We start from the raw sequence: 27,957 nt of genomic DNA, 5'->3' as shown, positions 1-27,957 counted from the left end.
CATAGACCATCCATCAAGTGTGTCTTCCTCCTTCTCACGACTTGCTGCTTGCTGCCTGTTCATTTGCAGTTCCCTCTGGGCCCAGTGGGGATCAATAATGATCTCCTCGGCAGATGTCCAGCCTTGTTCACCTTGATGCCAACCGTGGCTGAAAGGATTTTAAGGAAGGAGAAATCAGGTTCAGGAGACACACCCTTAGTGCACACCCACTGTGGTCAGTTCTCCTCCCTCAGCCCTTATGGTGGCAAATACACAACTCTCCAGTGTGTCTGAGCCTAAATCTTCAGTCATGAAATAGCAGCCTTCCTTCACCTCCAAAGAAACCCCTGCCATCTAGGAGCTTCAGATACCCCATATACAAAGCATTATGGGAGCTGTTGGGAGAGTTGTCCCAGGAAACAGCTTTGTGCGTTACTTTGTAAATAAATACGTATTTATATACCACCCAATAACAAAATGTTCTCTGGTGACTTACAAGAGCTTCCTGTACTATAGGAAGGGATGAACATTGATTGATCTACCTTACACCAGGGACAATTGAAACCCATTCTTCGGCTATTGTCGGTGTGCCACCCACTTCTTGGAAGCAACGTTTTCCATTGGCATGAGAGAAGTGCATATGCACAACTTTCATCAGGGGTCATTTGCAGTAGAGAGGGGCTAAGGAAGATCCTGCTTGTGAGCTTCCCAAGGTGGCTTGGTTGGCCACTTTGAGAACAGATGGTATTTTGCCTGATCCAGCAGGGCTCTTCTTAAGATGGTGTTCTAGCCAACTCTGTATATTTATATAAGGGCAGAGGGTCAATACTACTCTCATTTCTGACCCCCAGCTTTTCAGTTTTCACACAGACACCTAGGCTTATTAAAGTGTATGTGTGTGTTTACACATACACACAGAGATAGAGAAAGAGTGTGTTTTTCCTTGACTTTTCCCCCCCCTCCATGGTGGAAACAATAGGATTTAAAAGGAAATGGTTATTTATTTCATTTATATCCTGTTCTTCCTCAAGGAGCTCAGAGTTCTCCATCCTCATACTAGCTGGTCTAGGCATCCTTAGCATCAGAAATGGAATGTGTGATATATTTGCAATATGTTCTGTTTCTATTGAAATCCTCTTTTCAAACAGCACATAGCTTTCAGCGTATACGTTGCAAAATTAATACACTTAAAATCAGAGTGGGAGTCCTCATAATTCATTTGGAGCTGTTTTTAAAAGTTGGACATTGGTCAAGGACAGCTTATTGATTGAATTTAACTGCATATATTTTCCTACCCATTTTATTGAAGCCTATTTTTCACGTCACTTGAAAAGGCTGCTAACATTTCAGTAAGGGGATATGCCAAAGCATTGCTTTAATTCATTATCTTTTGGACACTCAGTAGTTGTGGCTTGGCCTGAATTAAACCCTATGGAGAATGTGATAGTGTAATTACTTTCAGGTACCCAGAACTGCTTTTAATTGAATTCTCTAGGAGATTATTCTTATGATTTGTTCTGCACTCATATCAGAGATAAATGTCGGGTATTTCAATGATATATAAATATTTCATCAACTAAGCAGAGGTTTCTTTTGGTACCTTATGAATTTGAAAGGTCAATGATTTGGTGAAATATTGCTCAATTAAGAATGACTAATTATATAAATGAATCTGCTACGAATTGGCTTGGCCCCTTCTGTCATAATGAATAACCATGGTGATTTTTGAGGGAACAATCTGTGATTTTGTTTGTCTGCCTTCTCTGAGCCATTCAAAATCCCTTGAGATTTTTGTAGACAAAACTGAGCATTAGCTAGATTGCTTCAATAAAGTAAAGTGTCATGTGCATCCAAAAGTTTATGTCATCCTACTACAAACTGTAGTTAGGATCTAGATGTTCCCAGATTAGAATGAGTTATGAACTGTAAAGAAAGGTGAGGTAATGTTGACAATTATTGCAACTGTGTAATGGAGCAAATTCTGAAAAAAAAGTATCAGTCAAGAGCTACTTGCAGAACTTTCCAAGTTTTGTGGAACAATGGTATCTCGCTGAATTAGCTTTCCAGACTGATTGGGGGGCAGAATCTGTAGGTCCGCTATTAAGAGGATACCTTATGGTACTTGGATTTATTATGGTACTATGTCATTATAAACTGTCTTCAATTTGTTGGCATTATCATCACCTTTAATCTTTCAGCTTGTCCATACAAGAACAAGTCAGCACTGCAAATGTTTAGACCCCAAGTTGAAAAACCAACTCTAATAAGCTGAATTTTCCAAGCCACCTCATCATTTTACTTGTCTCTGTGTGATACTAATATTTTTTTAACTCAAAGAAAGCAATATATATAGCAAAATATATAGGTGGGTTTATATATATATATTCGGGACGCGGGTGGCACTGTGGTCTAAACCACAGAGCCTAGGGCTTGCTGGTCAGAAGGTCGGTGGTTCGAATCCCCATGACGAGGTGAGCTCCTGTTGCACGATCCCTGCTCCTGCCAACCTAGCAGTTCGAAAGCACGTCAAGTGCACGTAGATAAATAGGTACCGCTCCAGCAGGAAGGTAAATGGTGTTTCCGTGCGCTGCTCTGGTTCGCCAGAAGCGGCTTAGTCATGCTGGCCACATGACCTGGAAGCTGTCTGCAGACAAATGCTTGCTCCCTCAGCCAGTAAAGTGAGATTAGCGCCGCAACCCCAGAGTCGTCCGCGACTGGACTTAACGGTCAGGGGTCCATTTACCTTTATATATATTTCAATTAAGCAGTGGTGGGAATGCCCAGATTTTAGCCTCCCCTCCCCATCCTGTTAGCAAAAAAATAAAATAAAATTTGCATCATTATACAGTCAACCTGATGTGCCCTCTGCTAACTAAATCCAAAAAATAAAACCAGTTTTAGCAATATACAATTAATCTATCATGGGGGGGGGAGATGGGCTTCACCTATAGGTAATGAAGTATTTAAGCACCTTTGATTGAAACAAATTGGACCACAGAGGATGTGTGATTTTCAGGGCCACTGAACATTGACAGTTCTCTCACTGAACCATACTGACAGAATAGACGTGCATGGCTGCATTTGCAAAGTCAGCTTAGTGGTAGGTTATCAGTAGAAAACCACTTGACACAAGATATAACTGTAATCATTTTGCACTTTCATTTTGGTTTCAGAAAGTCTGACCAGAAACCATCTTAAATCCCTATACATTTCTAAAACCATAAAGCAGCATTCCTTTGGTCAGTTGTTGTACCTTAAATAATACTACAAGTGCTAATTTCATTTGTGCGTATGCCTGTCCTTGATCTATAAAAGTAGCTTTGTGGTTATATATCCAAAGTTCTAATCACAGTTCTTCAACTAAGATGGTCCTAAGGCCTTCTGTGGTGAACTTGTCAGGAAACGGCCTACTCACAAGTAGGACCCTGGCAGAACTAACATAGTCTCTCTCATTGGCAACATTTATTGTTAATAAAAACATACATCACATTGCAGTGCACTTGTTTGTGGTGGCTTCAACACTCAGCAGGTAGCAGAAGCAATAGGAAAAATTTCAACTGAAGCTAGCATATGTTGGTTTCATATTAAGATCACAACATTAGGACATTTTCTTGCCTCTAAATCTCTTGTTCATACTTGACTGCTATGTCGCAAAGGACGTCAGGATAGAATCACACTGGAACCCCCATCCTAGCCTGACTGAAGGCTTCAACCAGCAGCCACTGTTTGAGCTCCTTCTTAGTTGAACGCAGCTGTATGGAAAGCATGAATTTTGTGGTTTACTAAATAAGATGTGTAGCTGGGAGTAATACCCAGTGAAATCAGTGGAACTTCTGAATAAAAATTTATATGATTGTGCACACCTTAAATCTGTTCTGGGGGCTCCTTACCCTCCGGAACAGTTTTGGAGGAGAGTAAAGGGAAGTTCTGTTGCACAAACGGGAATTCTTTTGCTAACATATAGTAATTTCTTGGATACTGCCCAGTATGTTTTTAATTGCATAAATCTGCACTGTTCTTTGGAGAATATCAGTTTAATGCTATAATTTTAAAAATCAGTTGTACCATCCATATTTAAAATGGAAACTTTATTCACATAAACATAGCAATATAGCTATTTTTGATGGAGTGCAGTGACTAAGACTGATGATCATTTTATCATTCTCTTATGCTATGCAAAATATTCTGTAATGTAATATGAGTATTATATGACAATTTATTGCATAGATGCTACTGCACACATGCTTGTCTATGCAATGTTTTGTCCATCTTGTTGCTCTGCAAAGTGTTAACTTTTGTAGCCTTTGCAAGCCGCCTTACAAATACAAAGCACATACAAGGGACAGCCTCTGTTAATTCTGTGATTTCTAATGATAAGTGATCTGAATCCATATTATAGCCATTTAGTCAGGAGCACAGCAAGGGGCCTATTCTCCTGTCTGTACTCATGTGTTAACTCCTATTGACAGGCATTAATGGGAACTGCTTGCACATATGGAGAAGTGAATAGTCCCTATGGGAGTTGTATAAACTAGTCTGTGCCTATAGAGATGCTGCTTCAATGGCCAGGATTAATATGAGCGTTGAGGAATGTTGTGGTGAAACAGAGACCTTTCTGCTTCTGGTGATCAGGTGTGAAGGGGGGGGGGGACAATGTCAGAATTTGTTACTTAAGAATTCTAGTTTTTCCATATATACAAATCAAGCATATCAAGAACATAACATATTCCAGAAAATATTTTAAAAAATTATTAGCAATTTGGAATCAGTGTTGCTTTACTCTTCCTGCAAGTAAAAATGCCCCAAGAAATTTACTGTGACTAACAGAAATTTTACTTAAGCATTCTTACATCTGAGTTTATATGTTTTATTGACGGTCTGGCTAGTTATCCAGTCCAAACCCATATCAAGTCTCCTCTGCTCAGGTAGATGTTTGTACCCACCAAATTTTGTTTTGTTATAACCACACACTGGCAACCCTTTATTTTTGAAGGATTTCCTATAGTGAAACTCAAGCTGAAGCATTTGGGCATGTTTTGATATAAGCAACTAATTGTGCAGAGATGTTTGAGATTGTGTTAGCAGCCACTCCACTAACGTAACACGTAAATAGGACCTAAGTCCCACTGAAATCAAATGGATTTAAATACATGGAAGTGGGCACAACTATGATTTATATGTTTGTACTAATATTTGAATTTGGCCCGGTAGCTTGCTGGCAGCCACTGCAGTGCTTTTGGGACCAATGTCCAGGGTGGACCCAATACATTTTGGCACCTGAGGCAGACCCTAAAATGGCACATTCCTGCTTGCGAGGGAAGATCTACATGAGGAACAGAGGCAGGGGGGAAAGATTGACACTAGGATCTGATGTCCCAGGTGGATCCTGCCACCTGAGGTGGTCGCCTTGCCTTCCCTCATGGGTAGGCTGACCCTGCCAACATCATATGGTCCCACCCGGCAGTCGTACTTAGCAATTGAGCAGCCCCATTCTGCACTAGCTGCAGCCTCCGGTTTGACCTCAAGGACAGCCCCGTGTAGAGTACAAGACAGTTGCTAAAGCCAGAGGCCACCAGAGTATAGACCAGGGGTCAGCAAACTTTTTCAGCAGGGGGCCAGTCCACTGTCCCTCAGACCTTGTGGGGGGCCGGACTATATTTTGGGGGGGGGGGGAAATGAACGAATTCCTATGCCCCACAAATAACCCAGAGATGAATTTTAAATAAAAGCACACATTCTACTCGTATAAAAACACCAGGCAGACCACAAATAACCCAGAGATGCATTTTAAATAAAAGGACACATTCTACTCATGTAAAAACATGCTGATTCCCAGACCATCCACGGGCTGGATTGAGAAGGCGATTGGGCCGCATCCGGCCCCCGGGCCTTAGTTTGGGGACCCCTGGTATAGACGACTGAGGCCAGGCTATGCCAGGCCAGGAGCAGCTGCGGCTGGTGAACCAGCCTAAGATGGGTATGAGCAATCCTAACCACAGAAGCTGCTTGAGGAGGACTCCCAGGCTATGAAACTGATTATTCAATGGGAGTGCAATGAAGGCGTGACATCCTTTTCTGGCAAAGCTTGTGGTCCTTCAACAGCTCTGTGTTGGGCCAAAACTGAGTAAGTGAAGCTTACCTCTCCTCTGCCTATCCATGCAGGTAAAGAGCTGGAAAAGGATAGGTCTGAAACACAGAGAAGGCAACAGTGATAACATTTTTGTCAGCCAAAACAAAGGTGGATTAAACCAGATTAATTAAGAGTACTGTACAGACAGAAACTATGCTGAAAATGTTTTTCTTCTTCTTGATTTCCATCTTTCTTTCCCCTTTGTGCTACTATGCAACTGTTTTATACATTATACAGAGGATATTTTCTTAACCACCAGGCCATTCAAAGGCTTCGATTGCTTCATACTGGTCTCCATGATTATATTTCTTCTATGTTTCATTCTGAATTTTTCATTAGGCACGGACTATACACCTGACTTTCCTTTTCCCATATTAAGTGTGTTAAAAATACATCACTGCACCAGAGATGCTGACTCAATACTCTGGGTGGAGACTTGATCTGATGTATAATTTTAAAACTACTGCTATACATATATTAGATTTTTTTCTTGATAGTTAGTATATATATATAAGGATAATATTTTTCTACTATGCTGCTGTCAAGTTAACTATGCCAGCATTAAAATACCTTGAGAATGACTATTACAGATACTAAGATCACAACATGTAAAGGGTTCAGTGGTTTTAACTCAGTAGCCTGGTTCATGGTTTATCTCTCAGGGCTGTGCCGACTTGTGTTCTCTCCCTTTTTCATGTGCTCAGATACCTTCCCTCACTTTCTGGCTTGCAGACATTTGTAATTGTCTGTTGTTAAATCCAAATTGGGCAAATCATAGTTCAGCTTCAAATCAAAATTTGAAACCCAAATCAAAGTTCCCAATTTTGGGTTGGAGGCAAACTATGGTTTCTGGTAACCATAGCTTGTGCAATTTAGATGTGATATAATAATAAAAAAAATTATGGTTACCACAAACCAGGAAGTATGAGAGAGAATTGGAGTGCATGAGGAGTAAGAGAAAGGAGCTTGTGAGCCCCAAAGCATGACCCCATTGACCAAATCATAGTTCAACTGAAGTATCTGTAAAATTGAGTTTTGTGGACTCAGTTAAGGTCAGCTAAGAATGACAGTTTCTGATTGGCAAGGCAATTACCAGTGTGTATTCTGCAATTGCACTATGTATGCTTGGAATTAATTGTTTGATGCAGAATTTGACATGCTAAGAATCTCTGAGATCTTTTATTTCTTTAAAGCACTAGTCCTTCTGGTTCTAAAACTTTAAAACATGTGGGTAATGCCTGGTGAAAACTTGGATGTCAGGTGGGCTGTGCAAGAATTCCACCGGTCTTGGGACAGAACTTCCATGTTTTGCATTGCCCCGTGACTAGCAGGAGCACAGAAAATGGTGAGAAATAAGGAATTATGTGCATGTTTGATTGATTTCTAACATTCAAATGGGTTGCATAACTCAACCTTTTATCTTCAAAATTTGGGTTACCAAAATTTGCAGAATTTTTATTTATCTTAAAATGGTTATCCTTTTAGCCAAGAGTATACATAGCTGTGACTTTGTAATGGGTCAGTAGCAGGTGATGTATAAGGTTCTCTCAGGAACTAATTAGAAGCCTGATTCCACAAAGACACATAAAGTTTTCATGAATGTAGTTGGTGTTATTGATTCAAACCAGCGAGGTGCTTGCTCTCTGCAGGGTTTAATTCTTCTCACACCTGTGGTTCTACAGTGTTGGTTATACACACACACACACACACACACGCACGCACAAACAAACACAGTACCTTCACAATACTCCTAGTGTTAAAGCAACAGCAACACAGAGGCCTTTCCGCCCCCCATTATTACTTATGGACTCCCATACATTGAGGTTATTTTCAGCTTTCACCACTCCAGATAGCAGTGTTTTGCTTGCTATTTCGCTAATCGTAATGAGCTGACTCCTTGTAGTATGTTGCTGTCATTGGCAGCAGGCCACTATACCAACAAACTTAGCACCTTTGCATTTCCTAAAGGCAGGAAAGGGTTACACCCAGCACAAATTTAACTTGCAGTGTCAGCCTCTCCCAAATGTCTTGTGAAAAAACACAGTGGCAATGCACCCTGCGATGCATGTTTGGCATACAGGAACAACAAAACCAACCATCATGTGTTGTTGAAAACTCCCACTGAGCAGTCTTTTAGGTACAATATCATTTTTTAAATACAACACATGCAAAAGGATATCAGCTTTCCATTGCAGTGGACCTAAAGAGAGTGAAACCAGCTTAACTGGCTGCTCACCCAAACTCCTGCACACATGCTGGGGGATAGTTCCCACGAACCCCACTTGAGCTTGAATACCTATACTTTATTTATTTCATTGCATTTCACTTGTACATCAGTTCCAATGAAACACCTCAAAGCAATTTAACAGTAAAAATAGTTGCACTTGTGTTATTAATATTGGCAGGAGATGATCTCATGCATATTTGTAAAATATCCAGTCATCTAGTCCGCTGTGGCTGATGTGGGTGCGCCATCTTGCCCTGGAGGCATGTGCTACAGCAGTGTTGCTGATGCTAAGCAGATTTGGGTTTGGTCATTGCCTGGATGGGAGACCACTTAGAAACTTGGTGCATGTTCTCTTGAGCTTCAACAAAGGAAGCTGCCTTATATTGAGTCAAACAGTTGGTCCAACTAGCACAGCATTGTCTACTCAGCCTGGCAATGTCTTTGGTTTCAGACAGCAGTTTTTCCCAGCTTTGTCTAGAAATGGCGGGGATTGAAATGGGGCCTAATGTAATTAAATTAATAATAAATCACAAATGACCTCAGGTTATCACCAAGAGAAGCTTCTGCAAATTGGCTGGTAGTTCCTCTCCACCCACTTATGGACGCGGGTGGTGCTGTGGTCTAAAGCAGGCATCCCCAACCTTCGGTCCTCCAGATGTTTTAGACTACAATTCCCATCATCCCTGACCACTGGTCCTGTTAGCTAGGGATCATGGGAGTTGTAGGCCAACACATCTGGAGGGCCGCAGGTTGGGGATCCCTGGTCTAAAGCACTGGTCCTCTTGGGCTTGCTGACTGGAAGGTCAGCAGTTCAAAACTGTACAATGGGAACTCCGTTGCTCTGTCCCAGCTTCTGCCAACCTGGCATTTCAAAAGGCTACCAATGCATGTAGATAAATAAGTACCTCTGCTGTGGGAAGGTAAACAGTGTTTCTGTGGGCTCTGGCTTCCGTCACAGTGTTCTGTTGCACCAGAAGTGGTTTAGTCATGCTGGCCACATGACCCAGAAAGCTGTCTGTGGACAAATGCTTGCTCCCTTGGCCTGAAGTGAGATGAGCACCGCACCCCATAGTCGCCTTTGACTGGACTTAACCATCCAGTGGTCCTTTACCTTTTTTGTTTTTCTTTTACCTTTCCACCTCCTTCCTTTCAGGTTTCCTCTGTGACACAATGACTAACAAAGCAAGAAAGCTAGTAAACATTTATCAGGACCAGTAAGTTATTTTCATAAGGTTTCTTGGGTCCAAAATATGCCTCAGCCCAAAGTCTCTCCTGCCCCTTAATGCAACCATGTGTATTCTTTTAAACTACAACATAGGCGACCTCAGGCTATTTGTCAAAAGAGAACATGACAAAACATTGGCTATCAGTGTCTGCATTTCTGAAAAGTGAGTCTGCCGAGTCATAATTGAAGGTTTGAAAGGCAAATGATTTGAGTGCTAGTTTTAATTACCGCTTGGTGAACTTTAGCGTATGAGGATTGTCACAACTTTCCTTGAGGATTAATTTCAAGCCAGGCATTACAGTGGGAAATTATTAACTTGTACTTTGGTTCAGCAATTATCTGCATTACAAGGTTTATGCAATTAGCTGTTTAAGATGTCATTATATTTTGCCATCTGGTACACAGGAGTTTATGCATATGAACAGGCACGTGTTGAAGTGATTCTGACTATATGACTCTTGTTCTCACCCAAATCATCACTGTAATGAGTCGGAGACACTGTGTACAATACATTAATGGCAGGTGCATATCATCAAGCTTCATTTTAATAAACGACATTCTTTTTCCCTCATCACCCCCCACCCTAGTTTTAAAGTATGCTGAACAAATGCTAGAAGATTAATTACTAATTTGCAGTTTAGCAAAGACCGAGGATATGTTATTGCAAGATGTTAAGGAACATCAGTTTTCAGACAAGAGCTCTGCAATATTTAGTTTTTTGCTTTCTTCACTAACTTAGGGATAGCAGCAGGCATGACCCATGAAACGTCATGGGAAGCAAAAGCTCAGTGATTTATACGAGCAATTTTCAAAGGAGTAGTGAAGAGTAAATAACTGGAAACAAGTCTTCATGATTAAACAGCTCAGTAGGGTCATTCAGTATTAGCTTGTGTTACATTTGAACATGTGTAATAAAACATGTTGCATTCTGAATTTGTTTGCATCTATTTTCTAGCGCCTTTAGTAGCTACATGAAAGTTTACATTCAACAACAAAGTTTAAAATCCAAGCTTTCCGCATCACATTTCCAGGCTGGGAAAAAGTTCTGCTGGAAATTAGATACAACTAAAAATTAGCTTCCCAAAATCATTTATTTATTTTATTTATAGATGTATCTCTAAACTGCCCTGATGCAGAACCAGGTGGTGGTGTACAGCAACATAAAACATCATAACAGTGTGGGGTGCAGATTCCAAATAAATAAAAAAAAGAACCAGCTGTCAGGCAGCTGTTAACAGAAGCCTTGCTGGTTAAAAAAATGTGGCAACTACCAGTACTCTGATGCAAATTTGTTCATCCTTATCTTTTGAAGTCAGAAAAATGAATCTAGATATTTGAATCTTCAGTGAAATCTAGAATGGACTCTGACTTTGATATATTGTTAAAGTATAGAATGCAATTTATTTTAATAGGCTCTATACATAATGGTTTACATATTTTGTACCAGTTGTATACTAGTTGCTAAACAACAGATATGTGCTATGCAATCTTGTTGACACTATTTAGGACAGTTAAGGCCAAAATATTATCCCTTAAATGAAATGATTACTGAACAAATCATCCCATTCTATACATGAAGTGTATAGAAACTCCTTAACCTCACAAGAAGCCAGAATTAGATTATTAGCATAATCTGTGGAACTATTTCCCATGTTAGGCTCATTTATTCATGCACACTTTGATAAATCTCTTGAGACTGAACTTAATTTCTAGAGACCTACTGCTGGCATATTTACAACTAGTCCACTGGAAAATGCCCATCACCAAATATATACTTAGATGAGAAGCAAGGAAATATTCTGTTCAGGATGCCAGAACAGCAGTTATTCACAGCAGGAGGTGTCCCTGGGCATCTTTCAGCTACTACAAATCAATCACAGCCAAGCATCCCTCATCCACTAACACTTTTATTTGGATGGTCTGCTTACCATTGTTCACATCCCTGCAACTGGAATATTCTGCTGAAGTATTAAACGTGGCCGCATAGTACTGTATATGTTTGCCAGGCACCAACTGTGAAACTTTGATGGTTCCTAATACATTTATAAGCATTATATTTTTCCTTTGCTTCTCATTTTAGGTCCGTAGTGCAGCACTTCCATTTGCTTAGATCAATGAATTATACTTTAGATCACCTGAGAGGCAAAAGAGGCATCAGGGCAAGGTGTGTTTTCAATTAGAATCCCTGAGAGCCACTTCATGGGAATTATGTTCTGTGTATTTGTGTCCAAGCGTATTCAGTACTTCACTACTGAATTACATTAAAAGGGCGCCCTCTACTGCCACATTATATTAAGTGAGTAAAGGGGAGAGACACTAGAGTTCAAATGGTTGGTTATTTATAACGGGCATTTTTTCCTAAGGTTATACAATTCCACTGGTATGTAGTACTGTGTAATACATTTAAAGCATTCTATCAGATTTGACCATCCAAAGTAACTTGATAATCTACTAAGGCAGAGAGTTTTGCACTCTGTGGAATCAGTGAAATATTACTTAAAATCAGAACGAACACAAGGTATGCACCTTGACGCTTATGAAAAACTCAATGGAATTTGTTTTCCAAGTTGGAGGTGTGTGTGTAAAGTGTGTAATCATGTATTAATTAAGCTGTAGTCAATATCCTGTCGCTTTGTGCATGTACTGTATTAAGCAATATAGTGAAACTGAAATAATGGAAAAGATTAATGCCTTAAACTTTGAGAAGTTTTTGAACATACATGCAAATGCTAGGCAAGAGGTTCACTTTGCACTATAATGGTGAAATTTGCATGGGTAAAGGCTGGTTATGTGAATAAAGAACATTTGCTGTGGGAATTTTAATGCAGTATCATTAATGAAGTTCCTTGGCAGTGTCTGGGAACACACCATGATGTAATACTGATGAAGCTCAGCAGCTATAGAGCTGGTTAGTTCCTTGATAGGAGACTGGGGGGGCTCATATGAGCTTTATAAAGGAAGAGCCAAGATGTCAGCTGCCCAGAGTGGCTGGGGAAACCCAGCCAGATGGGCAGAATATAAATAACAAATGTATTATTATTGTAAGTGTTACAAGAAGGATGTGGTTCCTTTTACATGTTTTCCTAAATAAGATAAAAGTCACTTCCTCTTTTGTTAACCTTTTTTCTGCAAGTGAATTTTATGCCTTTCTTTACATGAAAAATCCCTTTAATATTTGCAGAAGTGAGCTGGAATTTGTACATTATTACCATTATGTCAGTTTCAAACTGGACAGCTAATAAAATGTGGTAGTGATAAATGAACAGTGGGGGATAGCTACCTTAGAAACATTGGGTTGCTTTAAAAAAAGTTTTCTTCATAGTAGAAGAATATTTCTTCTCTGATTCTTCTCTTTTATCATGAACAGACCTGCATTTTCAAAAGTTGAAAAAGGGACAAGTAACTTAACATAAATACCGGGAAACACTTCAGTAGTTGAATTTCTGCCTCTCATTGACGGCACAGGAACCTTACTACAGAATCATAGAATCAGAAAGGTGTAGAGTTGGAAGGGACCGTGAGGGTCATCTAGTCCAACCCCCTGCAATGCATAAATCTTTTGCCCAATGTGGGGCTTGAACCCATGACCCTGAGATTAAGTCTCATGCTCTGCTGACTGAGCTATTTGTGCCTTGGACACTGAAGTATGATTTAAAGTTTCAACCACCTTCTTCGGTGTCGAAATGAAGTGATTGCCAGTGGAATTTGGGACACAGGAATGGCCTCACTCCCTTAGTCACAATTCACACATGGGAGGATGCAGTTGGAAAGCCAAGGCCTGATTATTCTCAGTGGTCACAATTCCTCATTGATGGTTTGAAGGGTGGTGGTGGTGGTGGAAGGAAAACTAGAAGGGAATGATAATAGAATATAGGATCCTTGAAAAAGACATGGCTGACTGGCTGAAACCCTGAACAGGAACACTCCATACCATAGCATTGTGTTGCCTGTTCCACTTATTATTTGGTTTCAGTTGCTGCTTGCACTTACATCTGCACCCCACCTTCCTTGCAGGAGCTTAGGTGGTGAACATGGTTAATTAATTCCCAACCCATCTTAGCCTCACAATAACTCTGTGAGGTAGGTTATGCTGAGAGGTGGTGACCAGCTCAAGGTCACTTCATGGGTATGTAGGGTTTGGACCAGAACTAGCGTAATTTTGTGATTTGTTGGAGCAAGAACTGGGAAATCCCTGCTCAACCATGAAGCTTACTGGCTGACAGTGGATCAGTCACTGTCTCTCAGCGTAACCTACCTCACAGGGTTGGTGTGAAGATTAAATGGGAGTTAGGAGAACCATGTGTGCCACCTTGAGGTCACTGCAGAGAAGCTGGGATATAAATGTAATAATAAAAAAGAAAAATCCTAAATCTTCCCCATCCTAGTCTCTAATCACTATACCATGTGGCCATGTATCTGCCAGTTATCATATGGAGAGTGTACAGCGTGTGCATTGTTTGATGAACTTTGACTATGGAATTCAGGCTCCAATAGATGTTTATAATTTAACTGATTTGTTAACTGGGCTCTATGCAGTTCCTTTGCAGGGCTGTTAATACAGGCCCAGGCCAAGGGAAGAGAGGGAGGCCTAGAAGCTGAATGGAGCTTAAGTGGGTAGTATGCAGTTAAATTACTGTGCCTGAAAACGCAACACAGTGTGAACTAATGGAACATAGATATACTTTTGCAATGATTTCAGTAATGGTTGCAATGCTTTATGCACTGTCCCAGAAGCAAGATCATATGGAGAAAACACAGCAAGGAATGGCTGGCTGCATACATTCTTGTGTAGTAATAATCCATCTCTTTTACACAAACCTAGCTGCTGTTTTAGAAAATACTACACCAAGGTGTTGATCTTGACTGCAGAATTGTTCTCCAGGTGTTTTCAGTCTCTTGATTTTTGTGTGTCTTTTCCCTGTCACTGTGCAAAATGGGAAGCATTGAATTTGCTCATAGCTGTAGCCAAATTACCTTTACACATCCATTCAGTTTGTAGCAGTTAATGCTCCATGGATGTTGTGTCATCTGTACTGGCCCTTACCTTCAAGTGGACTTTTTTTTTTTAATGCCATGAAGGAAGGGGGAGTGGAAGAGATGCTGTTCTAGAAATGAGGAATGGTTTGCATGGAATTTTTTGCATGGATTTTATTATTTTTATGTCTGTCTATTTAAAAAATATGTATGCCTGAAAATATGTTTGTCTTGTTATATGTATCAGCCCAGTTGTTATTTTAATAAGTTTGAAAACTCCCTTTTGAAATCCCTTTTCCATTTCTATTTAAATGTTGCTGTTATTACTGATACATCTGTGATACATACCACTTCTTTTGTTTTGATTCAGTGTTCCTTTGAATTTGATAAATTTGCTTATTGCTGTTTTCATGTTATACAGTTTCAGGAAAACTAAGCTGCAGCCTTTGAAGGGGCATTACTATGGGTTCACCTCTAGGTGGCGTGCCAATCGCCTAGCTCAATTTTTCAAGTGCTAGATAATAACTCAAAGCATTCCTTTGACTGTCCTCTGCATGCATGGCTTCAGAAATACTTAGCTGTTTCCCTTAGCTTCCACTATTGATTTTTGTTGTTGTTTAAATATATAGATACATCCAAACCCTTTGGGCCTAGTGCTGCCGTTGATGAAGAAGAATGTTTTCACTTCAAAACACAGTTATTTGTAAAGTGGACTGACACCCTGACTGCTAAAAGCCACATTAATATGCAAGCTAGCTAGCTTTTGCATACCATTCACCATCCCAGACAGATTTCCTGCTTAGAGCTAGAAGGGGGAAGGGGAGGAGGGAACAGAGATTGCCCGGAATCAAATGAACAAGACTGTGTGCTTTAGAAATCATCTTTATATGAACTAGTAGAGACAGGAAGAGGAATTAACAACTTTCAACAATTTGTTAATACCTCAAATTGTAGATATTTTCCCCATTTCTGTATTAGTATACTGAGTGGACTGAGATCTGTTTCCAGCAGCAACGTACCGGGTAAGAAGTTAATAGTAAATCTCTGTTTGTAGTGCCTCCACTGAAACACCTGTAGAGTTACGTCTATTACTACTAGTTCTCAGTATTCTTAGGAGCATTTCACTTGCTCTTTCTCACCTTTTTATCACAGATTTCCTCAAACATATAATTTTGGAAAATCCAGATTCTATTTTACTTAACACATACACAACCTTCCCCATTCCACACAGCTTTGGCAGGACTTTTCACAAAACTTTAGGCGGCTCAAATGAACATGCACAGCTATTTTTGCTTTCAGTATCAGTCCAATTAGATTAAAAAAAATCAAGAGTCCACACATGTGTGCCTCTTTTTAGTTTCAAGCCAGCAGAAAAACTTTTCTGCAAGTTGCAAAAGTCCGAACTTTCTATCTCTTACTCAAACACACACACCCCTCTTTTCAGTCTCTGAAAGATACAATTGTACGGCTAATGGTTTAATGATAGATTCTTCATAATCATCCACAGGCAGGCAGATCTTTAGATCTGATCTTTCTTTAAAGCTTCTTCAGCTAATCTGTTAGCTTCAGTACCCCTTGCTGAGGTAAGCTGGTAAGCAGGTAGTCCTTTCTGCTTCTCCATAAGTCAGCTAACTATTACAGTCATCTGTGTGAAGCAATCACTGGAGGAGGAATGGAGCCATACAAAAGAGACAAGGAGCGTTTCCTGCACAAGCTGGAAATTTAATTTCAGAATTGCTTTTTCTGTGTGTGTGTGTGTGTGTGTGTGTACACAAGTGTCTTCTCTTTGTATATTCTGTGTGTGAATGATGGTGTTTACATCCAAATTAATTGCACAAGCCTACCTACAGAACACTCACAAATAATTTTCTGTTCATCCCCTATGCTATGTAGGAAACTTTTCTCTTTAATCTGTTATCTTAAGTGTTAATTCACACTATACTGTTTTTGTCTGTGCAAGCAGACTCCACTCATGCACACCCACACAAGCAGACATTTATAATGTGTAAACTAGACATTTGTGAATACAGTCAGCAGCAATTCAGGTTGTAGCGGATGGTGTGAACATGATAAGGCTATTCTGTTCCCTTTCTTTCCTGGCTGAAATATATGCATACTTACCTGAAAGTAAGCCCCACTGCATACAGTGGAACTTGCATCTGGGTAAACATGCATAGGATTGCACTGCATTTCAAGGCTGCTACTGATAGCAATGGAAGATACTGTTGCCTATCTCATAAAGACTAGCTTTTGCATTGAATTTGTTAAAAATAATAGCATCAGCATGTTTCCATCAGTTTAAAAGTGAGTTGAAATTACTTTGCACAATATTGTTACAGCCTGAAATTAGTTTGGGCATGATTTATCTCAATAATACTCTTTGGAATATGCAATTTTCAATGCTAATTTGTACCTCAGCTGTGTTAGATATATTTTTACACAAGGTTACAGTGTCTGAAACAGTGACTTAAAACTAGTAGTATAAAGATTTTACTATTTTTATTATAATGTAGAATAAAAGGGTTAGTAAAAAAGATAATAGAGGCAGGTTAGGCTAGAAGGCAAATAAGTTTTCAATCTGGTTGGTTGGTTTAAATCTAAAAGTTGATTAGCTGTGCAATAACCCCCCCCCCCTCAAATTTGTAGTCTCCAAAGTACATATTCATATTCCATAGCTAATAATTATTATTTTTACTATGTTGTTTTGGTACTTGTGTTAATTTAATTAATTGAGAATTATTATTTTAATTTTAAAGGACAACACAATTTAGTAGACAACATAATTTAAACATGATTTTTAGGCAAAACTTTTGTTCTATTTTTTCTGGATTTGCAGTCCGGTTTTAAGGTTGTACCTAAGTCATATTCAGAGCAAACACATTGAAATCAATTGACTTAAGTTTGTCATAATGGTTAACTTAAATCTATTAATCTAAATGAATCTGCTTGGAGGAGAGCTTATTTGGATACTACTCAGATAGTTTCTTCTGGTGGTTGATGATATTTTAAATGTGTTTTTAGAGGTTTGTATCTTTACTATTTCTTTTTGCATTCATATATTTTTATGATTCCAGACTGCTTTGAGAACCTTTATTAAGGCCCCCAAAGACAAGATATAGATGACTTAATTAATTAATGGGTTTTCACCTGAATTTGTGGCAGACCATTGTGGTTCAGTTTCTCATGGCGCATCTGCACTGAGGTTTACTTAACTTGTCCTGTACGTCACTGCAAAACAGAAGTACTACTATCTAGAAATAGGAGCACAGTCGATCCTGTGCACAACCTACAATTTCTCAAGTTGGTGATATAGACAAAGAGGCAAATGCAACTCATATACTGATGTTATACAGTTAACAACAAACATGTGGGCACATCCTTAGGCTCCAAAATTACCTTTTAGTAATGTATATCAACAACAGCAACATAATGTAATTTTAGGAGATCATCAACTGTAATTTATACATAGTGATATGCTAATGCAAACATGCAGTGGAACTAAAGTGCATATCAATTATTTTGTAGACACAATGATCAAAAATTAACAATGGATTTTTTTAATGCAATGAACAAAGTATTTCATTTTTATACCTTTTCATAATTCTTTGGCCAAACTCCAAATATTAATTGTTATTAACTGTGGGCCGTGTTTAGTAGTCAACCTTGGAAGTCATGCAAGCCAGGGATTGTTTGGGGTCACGAAGAGTCGGACACGACTAAACGACTAAACAACAACAACAAGCTTTTGAAATAAAGAAAGAATGTTTGGGCCTTGAGGGAACTTTAATATTAGACTATTGCTATCTATAAAATGTGAGTTTCTGTGAATGCTTAATTGTGCACCTGTAAAGGAAAGATTAATGTAATGTTATGTATAATATATATACCTCAAGTCCGCCAAACTTTTCTATTCTGAATACCCACAATAAAAAAGTGTATCCAGTTTCTCTTTAAACAAAAGTCTTTTATAAGCCATTAAGGTAAACAAAAGCCTTGCAGTTTGTATTAGAAACAGTGAAACCATAGTGGCCTGTACAGTATACACAGTGATGTATCACAATAAAAATAAAAATTGGTATGCTACTAGTGCTGTTTGTGGCCATGAAACAGGGAAATAAAGCCAGCACTGCTTTGACATATGTTCCTGTGTGTGCTAATGTGTACATGCATGTGGGCAAAAACTTCAGACCAGGGCACAGAAGAGAGTTAAATGATCTGTCGTGTGCGTGGACAAGTTGGTCTCAGTACTGTTCAAGTGGAAGTGGAGGATCATCCTTTCAATGCAGGTTGGTGCTTCGAGGAGCAGCATATGTAACTTTACTTTAAAATGGGCCATCTTATTCATGTCTTCTCAGAAATAACACCCACTGAGTTCAGTGAGATTTGGTTTGCAGCCCTGTCCTCTGTGTGTGAGAGGGGAGGGGGAGATTCTATTTTTTCCTCAATATCTGCCTTGGCTTTTTTAATCTGCTCAGGCATTTTTAATTGCATCCACATAATTCTCCAGTCTTGACTTATGCATTGAGCTTGGCAAACATAACTAAAGTCAGTTGAGAAGTTGGAATGAAGCCCTCACATATGTTCTAGCTGTAGGCTCCATCATAATGCTCAACATACACGTAATGTTGAGAAGCCAGCTGGAAGCTCCCCATTGTCGATTAGTTTGAGCAGGGTTCTTTATTCCAGTCTTTTGGAAATTATTTCCATCTGCACTGCATTCTCCAAATCCTGTGATAGTTCATAAGAATAGAATTCTTGGTTTAGGCCTAGATTTACAGCCTATGGTATCTTCCTGTAGAGTGCCGTAGAGTTCTGAAATTCCCAAGCAACTTAGTGTCTTTGAAAACGACTTTACATGGATCCTAAGTCTAGCAGCTAAATGTAAATCAGGAAGTCTCTTCTCCAAAACTTGCCACAGCCACGAACTCATTGGGTGACGTGGGGAAATTACTTTCAGATCCAGCCTCCTTAATAGAATCATGAGATGCCAAACTTACTGGCCTCCTTTAAGATTCCACAATTATTTAAGATTATTGTTACAAAGCCGACCCTACTATTTATTAGGCAGAGCATGGCACAGCAGTAGCACTATTGGTGCAGGGGGACAGAGAAGTTGCACGTGTCAGGATGGGGATAGCAGTGGCGATCAGGAGAGCCTCATGGTGACAACCCCACAGGTGTGCACATACCTGTTGGGCCACTGTCACCAACTCAAAGCTCTCTCAACCTCGCTGCCAGTACCACCACCCTGCTCCCCACTCTTGATAAGCATAGGGGCACTGGGAGAATGCCACTGGCTCCACTTCTCTTCACAAGCTGCCATTGGTGAGGCAGCTGGAAGACAGAGCTATGTGTGCTACGTGTCCTACACTGTTTAAGGTAAACAAATAGTCTACAGACTTTACTACTTTCATATGCAGTGTTGGACACTGCTTGGTGGGCACGGCAGTTCGGGGGAGCAAAACACACACCCTGTCAGGGGTGGGCTTTTGCTCCCCATCACCAGTTTCCCCAGAAACAGGTCTTCTAACTTGGGGACAGGGAGAGATAAACAATTGAGATTGTTTAAAGTTTTTGAGGGGTACTCACAAGTACTTTAGGGGAATTCTCACAAAAATCCAATTATTTCTGAGGCAAAGAGGAAGATGTTTGCCATTCTCTAACTGGAGGGCCTATTTTTCCCTAAAGAGATTTTAGGGGATTTCAGAAACACAGATTGCAATATCACAGGAAAGCAGCCTGCATTAAAAAGCAGAACTGGAGCAGGCACATTTTTTCTGCTTCTAATTCTGTATTATTTTCAAAATTAGCTCTGGGTCTGTGTAGAGGAAGACAGCTAGCGGAGAAGGAGAAAACTCTAAATACTATCCATCAGTGGGAACTATACCGTATACTGTTTTCAGTTGCATATTATAGAAATCACCCTTTCATATATGTCAGGCCTAGGAAATCTGTGGGCCTCCAGGTGTTGATGAACTACAACCCCCATCAGCCCCATCAGCCTTGTTTACCGGTAGCCAGTATGGGCTATGGTCAAGGATGATAAGACTTGTGATTCAGCAACTTCTAGAGGGCCACCTTTGTTACCAATATATACTTAATGCATTTGGCACTATTAATCATACTTGCACATTTCTAACTCATTCCAACAGAGTTTGTGCCAGAGAGGATCCCAGGAAAATGTGTCCTTCATGTATGGTTGAAATTAAGCATGGGTCAATTGGGTTCATGTACCATTTTGCAACAAAATTGTATCAAAAATATTTGGAAATGAGAAAAACATAACTATCACAACGCATATTACTTCAGATTACATGCACATCATACATTTAAACCACATACACCAAGAATCCTGGGAACTGTAATTTATTCCTTACAAAGCTACACTTCCCAGCACTCTTAACAAGCTACAGTTCCCAGGATTCTTTGGGTGGGTGTGCTTTAAATGCATTGTTTGTGGCAGCCTTCCTGCTGGCTTCCAGTGCTTAAAAGTTACATTTAGCTGAAATTTGTTCCCTTTCCTGTACTGGGAGGTATAAATTATATAAAGGCTTGTCAAGACACCAATGATTTATTCAATGCTTACAATGCTCTAGGTTATCAGAGTTTTGAAACTTCCCCAACTTATATTAGTACTCATAATTATGAAGTATGAGTAGTAAGAATGTAAACTAACTGTGCACCTGTTTGTAATTAATGCAGAGTGGCAGTTTTTAGCTGTAAATAGCACTTGTGGCTCATTTATTGGCACTAAAGACTAGCAGGGACTTTTCTTATCTGTTAAAAGATAATAACACAGCACTTTATAAATGAGCTACAGTATAAGCATACAGTATGTATGCAGAGAGAGAATACTTTCATGACTGTATCCTGAAATCACTAGCTGTATTCTCACATTCTTACTGAGGCCAGGAACAGAGCAGCACAAGAACCATACTGATAACACATGGTTTATTTGGGCTGGGATTGTGCTGATTCAGAACAACCATCCTACTGAGTACCAGCCTTTCAAGAGATAAAGCCTATGTATGCTTTCTCAAAGGTAAGTCCCACTGAACTGAATAGGCCTTACTCCTAAATATGTGTGCATGAGGTTGCAACCAGGCAGCCTCATCCTATTCGGAGTTCTGCTCAGATTTTCCTCTGATGTGTTAGCTTTAAACAAGCAGGTGTTTATAAAGGAAGGAAACATTTGAAACAGCTATGTGTAATTCTGTATGCCTAATTGTATTTATCTGTTGTACAGTATCTTGTTTCCCAGCTTTACCTTTTTGTGAGGTTACTTCATTTTATCCTCACAACAACCCTGCGAGCTAATGTTTCTGTGGGCTAGATTGAGAAGGAATTTGAACCCAGGTTTTGTTGTCTTCAGTTCATTTCAATGCTAACCATTACACCATACCAGCTCTTCTTGGGGAAACCTGCATTCTGAATGGTCCTGTTCTGGGAATAACAAATGACAACGAATATGTGCTCTATGTGGGGCTACCCTTGAAGACACTTCAACTCTTCCAAAACACAGCAGCCAGATTACTGGCTGGGGTTGTATTTAGAATTTATACAACCACTCTTCTGAAACAGCTGCATTGGCTACTGGTTCATCTCTGAGCCTAGTTCAAGGTACTCATTCTAAATGGCTTAGTCTACTTCCCTACAGACCCTCTCGGGTGTTGTTAAGATCAGCAGAGGAGGCTCTCTTGGCAGTTCCATTGCTCTCAGAAGGGTGGCAGAGGCCCAGAAGAGGGCAGTTGTGGTATTCATTCCCCATAGAGGTGCATCATTTCTAGCACATTCATTATACAGCTTTCTGGGAATGCTGAAAGACACACATGTTTACCCTGGCCTTTGACACCTGAGATGTGTGATTTCAAAATCTACCCTACTCCTGTGGCTATAATTTGTTTAAACTGTTTTGATTCTGGATTTTAGATTGTTGTAACCCGCTCCAAGACCTGGTGAAGAGTGGGTAATCAATATGATGATGATGATGATGTACTTCCTCCAAGCACCAGCATCAGGTGCTCTTGGGGCTGGCTCTTATACTACTCAACAAAAGTTGACATTGAATCCTAATGCAGCCTTGCAATTAATTAGCCACTTCCCCATTTCTCCATAGTGAGTAATGATTCCTTCTGGGCAAGCAGTTAGCCAGGTGCACTGTTCAAAGCACACTGTGCTCCCAATTCCTCCAGTGCCTTGAAAAGTTTTTGTACTTATCTGGAAGGTTGCACTAATGAAACTAATGTTAACTAATAACAGACCTAGGTGATATTCAAGGATTTGGAAGTACCATAAACACATTAGAGTATGTGCAATATTTAAATCTGCCATTAATAGGCATTTACTGGTAATTGCACATGTTTGAAACACCTTTCTCTCCCTCTTTCCTTTTCTGGTGAATGCCCTGCCCTATGCAGATTGTAAATGGCTTACTGCTAGGGGCCCATCTCAGCTTCTGTGGATGAAATCGAGTGTAGTGGAAGTGGCTTTGACACATACTCTGTGGCAGAGAACGTGTGTCAAGACCATGTCCACCACATTTTAAATGTGTGTTTGCTTGTTGTTCGTACAGTACCAGGTGCACAGCTGGTGCATTAGGTGGTGGTAGTAGACATGACCCAGCCAAAGCAGGAGAGAGTTAAGCTGGTCCTTAAGTCTCCTTCCATTGAAATCAATGGACCTTCAAGAGAATAACGTAACAGTAGATGACCTAGAGATGATGTTTATTTCTAAGGGATAATGACATTAATGAACAATGTTGATGCAAAAATAACACTGAACAAGTTTATACAGAGCAGGTGTGTATTTGTAATGTGCCTATTCTTTTCACACATCCTGTGGTTATTTTCCTGTGTGTCTGTTGTTGTTCAGTCATTCAGTTGTGTCAGACTCTTCGTGACCCCATGGACCAGACCAGAGCATGCCAGGCAGGCCTATCTTTCACTGCCTCCCGCAGTTTGGCCAAACTCATGTCTGTTTTACTTAAAACACAAGTCCCTGCTCTCTTTTCTTCCCCATCCACTTCCACAACTCTCCAATAATCCCGCCGATACATTTGGATCACACAGTCCAGCGGTAACACAAATGTGGTAGTTTAAAAGTCTGGCGGTGGCCCCCTTGGCATTAACAAGAGGAGGAGGCGAAGGCTCTTGGGGCAAGCAGCCTTGGAGCACCCCTGTTCGCAGGGACTTTCCTCCCCAGGCTCAGCGGCTGCTTACCTTCTCCAGCCCGTGCACAGCGTAGGTTTTGTGCCTTCCCTTTGCCACTGGTGTGTCTGTGTGTCTGCTAGAGACAAACGCGCTGCAGCAAAGTCGTGCTCTGCTTACAAGTGACCGGATTCCGGCAGCGGCGCCGTGAACGTCACTTTCCCCCTCCTACGTGCCTCGCTCGCTCCGTCTAGACTTTTTTTTGCCGCCGCCGCCGCCGCCGCCGCTTCCCCCCCCCCCGCCCAATTCAACCTGCGTTACAAGGCGCTTGCCCACAGTAAGGAAAAGGACTGTTTTCGTGTTTTTCTCCCCACTTTTAAGCTACTCGGATTCCTTAAAAACAGCAATTGTTTAGAAATCTTCAGAGGAAGCACTGCGGGGCAGGCGCAGAGCCGCCCGCCCCGTCCAGCGTCCTTGCTCTCGCTTTCTCCAAAGCGACCTGCGGCGGGAGCGGTGCGGGACTCGCCGCTGCGATCAATCATCTGGGCGATTCTCCTCCGTGCTTAAACTTCCATTATTCAGCTTAATGTTGGCGGGTGGGTAGTGGTTTGGGGCTTTTAAATATATATATATTTAAATATATATATTTATATATATATAATACACGATGGACTGCGGCAAAAATGGCACTTGATGGAGCCCCCTGAATTCTGCAGCAGCAGGAACGGCTGGCAGTGAAGGGGCAAACCAGCAGCCCGGACTTGATCCTTCCCTTTCCTCGTCCTGGGTTTTCTCGGCTCTGCCTTTCCAAGGGACTGCAGAACAAGCGCTGGGATTTACACGAGGATTCGGTTCTGTACCCGAAGCTCCGTTTTATGTGTTTTGCAATTGTTGTATGTGCGTGGCGTGTGTGTGTGTCGCTTATTGTCTTTTGCGTTCGTTTATGTTCTCTATCGCTTTTCCCCACCGATTTTGGAAAATATTTCATATGGTGGCAATTATATGTTAACTATTTTTTAAAATGAAACCCACTCTTCTCTTGGGGGTTTGTGATGGGGGGATCGGGAGGCGATGGGATCCTAAGCACTACAATCCTAAACACACACACACACACACACAAAACTTTGAAGGAAATGTCAATATAACTGTTTGTGTTAAGGAGCGAGGTGTTTTATTTGCTGCCTGGGGCTGCAGGGCGATCGATTCAAAATGCCCTTGCTGCACATCCAATGACTGTGTAATAAAATAAAATAATAATAATCATATGCTGTGACCTATGCGACTCCTGGTCAATATCCCCTTGATGGTGATGATACTAGGGAGAGGCGCAGAGGTTATGGAGGATAATGCTGACCCAGCTATTTCCCCCTCTCCTTTGAATATATACCACTCTCTTCTGACATGAGGACTGAAAAGCTTCTGTTTTGCACTCCCACTTTCTTTAATACTGGCCATGGGGTGGGGGGGGGGGAGACCTAATGGGAAAGAAAAGAATGTTGAAAAGGATCATTCCGTAGAAATACTTTTAAGTGACAGGTCAAACCATTCTGGAAGGTAGATCCTTGTGTGAAGAAAAAAAAATCCAGTGGGTAAAAATGTCTCCCATTCACAAAAAAGAATGGCAGAGTCTCTCTACTAGGTAGATAGCATGCCGCAGACTGCCAGCCGCAAGAGCTAATTGTGGTATCAGTAAAATCTAATAACACACTGGCAAGTCTAATATTAAACCCCACCTCATTGTTCACTTCTATGTAAACTTCCTAAAAAAATAATGTAAGTATGGCTTTAAAAGAGTTGAACTGTAGAACAAACTAGAAGCGAGCACCTGCCAGTTCTACCCATCTGCAGGCTCCAAGGCTTGCAGCATTTCTTCCTCGAGTAACTGTCCAAATCTGAGGATTATAATTAATGGCTGAGGTGTAAAGAAAGACCCGGGGATGGGGAGTGAGTGTCCCCCTCCTGCTGAAAAATCAAAAGCTGCACGTTATCACCTAACCATTTAAAAGGATATGTTTTGCTGCATGCAAAAGTTGGAAAATGGATTCTTGAAGTTAAAAATAAATAAATAAATAAATAAATAAATAGACCCAAAAGATGAATTCTGTTTGTATGTGGATGTTGGTGTATCAAATTTAATCAACGTACACAAATTGAGTCAATTTGTCCCTGTTTAATTCCTATGTGACCCGTTCCTAAGACTTGCAGTACCTGCAGGTGCTTAGCACTGGATGAACCAACACCAGCAACCTCATAGTTCTGTGCCAGTGGTGCAACCATGTTGCACTGGTGTAACCAGCATCTATAGTGGTACACAGGGGCCTGCCATTTTGCATATTTATGTTGTTTTTAGGAATTTTGGGGGGAATGTTTTTAAAATTATGCTTTCACTGGAATATTCTACTTTGAAATGAAAGCTAACCACCAATTGAGACTTTCTTTCTTTCTTTCTTTCTTTCTCTTTCTTTCTTTCTTTCTTTCTTTCTCTGTCTGTCACTAGGTACTGATACATATTCAAAAAGTATAGCTTTGAAATTAGTTAAAATATGTTTCCAAAATGCAATATTCCGTCACAAAATGCAATATTGCGTTTGACGCAACTGCTGTGTTTGTAGGCCAGACTGTGACCATACCAGGCATTTCAGTGCAGCAGTTCAAAGTATTCTATAGCTTAGTTGTATGCATATTGCCTCAGTAGTAACGTCCATGAAATTTAATGGGGCTGACTAATGTAGGTGTGCACAGGAATGCAGCCTGAGACAAACATTTCAGACCCAGAAATTAACATGCATTGATTTAGATGTTATCTTGTCACCTGAATCCTAAGAACATTTAAGTGGATGCAAATCCCATTGATTCAGATGGGATTTACACCTGCATAATTATTCTCAGGATCATAGCCCCAGACACCATTCATTTATAAAATGTCTTAGTCATGATCTTAGCTACTGAAGGAGATGCATATATTAAAATATGAATAACAAATCTATATGGAAAATTTATTTACAGAACAAATCTATATGGTAAAATTGAATGCGGCTTTTTAAAAAATAGACGTTTAATTTTAATTTTAATTTTTTTTGTAAATGGATTAACCAGGTCATGTGAAGGCAGAAGGCAGAATAGTATGGTCAATGATGGTATTTTTTTTAAAAGAAACCTTTAAATTATAAAAATTATTTAGTCTTGCTCTGAGTTATAGTGCAATCCTGTACATGTGTACCAAGAAGTAACTTCCATTGAATTTAATGAGATGTACTCAAAGGTGTGTATAGGATTATTATCTTTTTTTTGTAAGTGACTATAGAATCAAATGTCTATCTGTAAAAGCTGTCTGTCTTTTTCTGCTAATCCTAATCATCATTAATATGTATATTAACTTTATTAATTTAAAAAGTGGAGCAAATTTCATGTTTCTTAAACTCCATTGTATGGTAAACTGTTTTTCTTTTCTACTGAAATTTGCACCATATATATATATGTTTATAACTTAGGTTCTGAATTAGAGAAAATAAGACTTCTAAAATATATAGTTTTCTCTATTTCCATAATGGAGGGGTGGGCAATGGACTCTTTTTCACACTTTGAACTTACACACTTCCTTCATGTTACACATCTCAATACATAGGTTTGATTCAACTTCTAATTTAAAAAGCCAATTTTAGAGCCAGGTGTTGTGATACGTACCCAATAGTGATAAAGTAACTGCTGAAACTTAGTAGGCCTACCTTATCTCTCCCTGAATATACAGTGGGTGGTATCTGCTGTATCCCACGTAGGCAAACTGAAAACAACTTAAGTCCTTTAACTTCAATGGGAATACTCTTGAGTATAATTTATTACCCAGTTTCTTTAGGGCACAAGGTTTGCGCCATTAAGTTATGGTACTTAAGGAAGTTGAAGATATGACTTGAAAATCATTGCCATTGGAAAAATGTTCTGCCATTTCTCATATGAATTTTGTTGTCTATTTTTGAGAAAGTAGCAAGTATGGGGACAACTAAATAGTAACCCGCTGAGTTTGTCACTTCTTTGTTATTGGCCGGGATCAGCATAATTAGGACTGAAAGGTAGCATTCTAGATATTTTCCAGTTTTCACAAACCCATGTTGCTCTTCCATACTGTTCTTTTGGATGAGATTATCTTGCTTATATCAGTTATCTTGTTACAATCTACATTTTTGCCTCAATTCTAGAATTTCAGATTCAATAGCATATGAAGTAGCAAGCAATTATAAAAGGCAAACAAAACTAGTAGGTTCGCTTTTTTGACACTGTA

At 40.0% G+C, this 27,957-nt stretch overlaps 1 protein-coding gene and 1 long non-coding RNA gene across 5 annotated transcripts in view; one reads left to right on the top strand and one right to left on the bottom strand.

Annotated features, from left to right (window-relative positions):
• Positions 1–27,957, top strand: part of NFIA (nuclear factor I A) — a 398,911-nt gene that overhangs the window by 75,361 nt on the left and 295,593 nt on the right. The window lies entirely within an intron of this gene.
• LOC117048294 lies at positions 108–23,826 on the bottom strand. Its single transcript, XR_004426825.1, has 3 exons — positions 23,754–23,826; positions 6,119–6,165; positions 108–148 (listed from the first exon to the last, which is right to left on the bottom strand). It is a non-coding gene; the product is annotated as an uncharacterized LOC117048294 (long non-coding RNA).

Source organism: Lacerta agilis, chromosome 6, assembly GCF_009819535.1.
Source record: "Lacerta agilis isolate rLacAgi1 chromosome 6, rLacAgi1.pri, whole genome shotgun sequence".
NCBI classification, from domain to species: Eukaryota; Metazoa; Chordata; class Lepidosauria; order Squamata; family Lacertidae; genus Lacerta; species Lacerta agilis.
This window is presented reverse-complemented; position numbering and strand designations above follow the sequence as displayed.